At 32.2% G+C, this 3534-nt stretch overlaps 1 pseudogene; it reads right to left on the bottom strand.

Moving 5' to 3' along the window:
• Window positions 1-2924: 2924 nt before the first annotated feature.
• LOC120223529 lies at window positions 2925-3065 on the bottom strand (annotated as a pseudogene).
• Window positions 3066-3534: the final 469 nt, after the last annotated feature.

Genomic DNA, 3534 nt, shown 5'->3' with positions numbered 1-3534 from the left:
GTAAAACATCTTCCTTGGGCTCAGACAATTTATTGGAGACAAGTGCTTTAAGCAGCAGTATTAAGGTCATTCTGAAAAAGTAATTTTAGATTGTCCAAGTGATAATTCACTGTTTACAGTTATTCATGGAGTTGGCAGGCCGAAGTTGGTTGTAGTAAAATAAGGAAGATCTTAGGATATAGGTGGAAAACAATTCAGGAGTCTCCAAATAGCTCATCAGTCTCCCCTGGAAGACTTATTCTTGACCTGTCTAGTGGGTCAGCAAACATTTTCTGTAAAGGGCCAGATAATACAGTCTCTGTCACAACTAGTCAGCTCTGCCTTGTAGTAAGAAAACAGTCACAGAAAACACAAGTGAATACATATGGGTCTTTTCTGGTAAAACTTTATTTATGGACAACTTAAATGCCATACAATGTTCTTATGTCATGTAATATTAATCCTTTACAATGTTTTCAACTGTTTGAAAATGTAAAAATCATTCTTAGTTCATGGGCCATACAGAAAAAGCTGACAGGTCATATTTTGCCAAACCCCTGAAGTAATCTAGGGCAAGATTTCCTGGGAAGGAAAAGCTCCTTAGAGCCTTTTAATTTATACAGCAGGTAACTTGGTCTGGTATGGGAGCCCAGACATTCTACTTCTTTAGTAATGGAATAACTAAGTCACAGAAACTCTAAATTATAACCTCTCTTCCAGATATTTATATAGTAGATACTCTGATATCCATGTATGTCCTTCAAACTACAGAAAATTTTTTAAGTATTTATATTTACAGAATAGCTTGCTGTCATTATAGAACACAAGCATTTTGATAAGCGTGCTCTTGAAGGTCATAAAGAATATATGTTCCTTCTAGAAACTAATAGTTTCTCTCAGAAATCACAGTTGTGTCCAGGCACACACACACACACACACACACACACACACACACACACACATAATAAAGTTGTTTGGAATGACTAGTTCTAAAGGAAATAAGATAAGCCATTAGAAGACAACTGATTTTACAGAGGATAGGATTAGACAATAAAGGCGAATTGAAGCAACTCTTGTACTAGTTAGAGAAGCTAACTTGTACTATACAGTCAGCCACTTTATAGTATCTACTTAAAATTAGGTAAGTAGTATTTGGAGTTCTTCACAATTTTGACATAATACAATAATAAAGTTTCTAATTTCTTCAGTTTTCCCTATTAGACTTTAAAAAGAAAATCTGAGGACAATTCAAGCTCTGAAAAACACGGTCATTCAATGGTGATTAAAGCCCACTGTAAAAGTAAAAGAAAAAAATAAAAAACTTTTTTTCTGACAGAAGTAGACATTGTTTTTTCCACAGTTGATACCATGCGTGTCATAATTTAATCTATTTCTATTTTCCAGAAAAAAGATTCAAATACAACACTTGCAAAAAGTTGTGATTTGAGGATGAAACAGTAATGGCTGTGTCAACACTGTAATACGCTGTTAGTATCAAAAGATAGCATGCAGTTTATACCTAAACAGCAGCTAGGGCAGACTTAAGAGTGTAAAAAAGATCCAAAAGTTGTGTTTTTAGACATGTTTATGTAGGGAAATCTTATACACAACAACGCAGATAAGAATTAAATATCCACTTAGCACTTACCTTTTAGCACTCAGTCAAATTATAATTAATGATATCATTCTCACTAGAGCTTTGGAATTAATTTCAAAATGAATCCTTTACTATTGTGTAACAAAATATATTGGCTCCCCTTTACTTTACCTTCACTCTGATAAGGAAACTACATGATTTTAAATGATTCTTAATTTATTATGAACAACACTCACATCTTCGATCTTCTGATATACTGATAACATTGACAATTATAAAACCTATTTTGTCCCTTCAAAATTCTAAATGAGAAGTTTGCATTTTAATATTAATTTAAACTTCAGTCACCAACCTGACTTTTTTTCAGCTTGTTTCTGCTTAAGTTAATGTAATATTTAAAAAGTGCATGAACCAACTTGACAATAAACTGTGAAAGAAAAAAAATAAAATACATACACACACAAAAAATAAATGTTTGATAGATTTCACTGATGACACTGTCTGAGACTAGAGAATTCCTTTGTGGATTTTTAAAAATTCCATTTTCAGTAAAAAAAAAAAAAAGTGCATGAACCAAAATGCTTTCTTCTACATTTGCTTTCATTAATACATTTGTAAAAATATTTTTATACTCAGCCAATCTTGTCTATTTTTTAAATATTTTGCTCATTTTTGGCTTTATTACAGAAAAATCTTTTTTTTTTTTTCAGTGACTTCATTTGAGTAAGGAGTGATGCTGATTTAGACATTCCATTGAAGAAAGATGGTCCTTCTGTGGCATTGAAAGATGGGAGTATAACCTTAAATGATTTAACTCTGTATTTTGGCATCAAGAAGCTCTAATTCCATTTTCAGATAAAATAAGTCTTCAAGTTATTATATCCAATATAAACATCCATCTGTGGTACTTTATATATAAATTATTACTTTGAAAAGAACTGGAATTAAGATTTCAACTTGCCTGAACAGAATCTCATTTCCTTGAAATACTGTTTCTACTGTATTTCAAGGAAATGAGATTCATCTTCACACTGAGGCAGAGGACTTGAATGCCAGAGAACTTGGCTGCCCACCGGATGGTGGAAATAGCTTGATATGTACAAAGTATTAAAGGAAGACTGACATTCCTACAAAAATAATGTTTTCTTAACACTTCCTTGCCACTCAATAAACATAACATCAACTAACTTAAGATGTTAGATTTTATCTGTCTAGTCATAAAGCAGTGACAAAAGCCTTCATTAATTTTAAGCAGCACATTCTTTTTTGTTAAGCAGCACATTCTTAAAATTTTTATATGTATGGTATACTTTTGCTTTGCACTATCAAAAATAAAGTTTTTATTTTTTAGAACACAATTAATCTGTGTGATTTTAGAACACATAGTTAATTTAAAACGTTCTATTTTATACTTTATTTGGAGTTTGTTTTCCATTCCTCCCTATAAGTATTTTTACACTTGATCTTAGCCAAAAGGCCGAGAAGCGATCCTATAAGCATTTTTAAAGGCCATGGAAATTTGTTTCAAGAGTATATTGGTCTTTGGTGAAGAAAAGTAAAAATGTTTCAGATCATTTTTGTTTCACATTTCTCAGATATATCAGGCACAGAGAACTACATGCAGATCCCTTTACATCAGATTGAGAGTCCTCAATTTGTCATATTGACACATGGCTGGAAACATAAAATGAATCAGAATCATGGAGGTAAATCAGGCATTTATTTCTCTGATGATCTTGGGCTTAACTACAGCTCTTGCCTTCATCAAGCTTGGAAACAGATGAAGAGTCTAATCGAGACTGCTCAGGTAGGTCTTCACCCAAACATTGCTTTAACAAAGGGATCCTCTGCTTGACATCAACAGGACATTTTCAGACTGTCAGCATTTATGTTACATAAACTTTATTTATATAAATTTTATCTCCAGGTAGTATAAAAATAAAAATATTAAAGTGCAT

This window comes from Hyaena hyaena, unplaced genomic scaffold, assembly GCF_003009895.1.
Source record: "Hyaena hyaena isolate Hyena2069 unplaced genomic scaffold, ASM300989v1 scaffold_998, whole genome shotgun sequence".
Classification (NCBI taxonomy): Eukaryota; Metazoa; Chordata; class Mammalia; order Carnivora; family Hyaenidae; genus Hyaena; species Hyaena hyaena.
The sequence above is the reverse complement of the archived record's forward strand: the minus strand, read 5'-3'. Positions and strand labels throughout refer to the sequence as shown.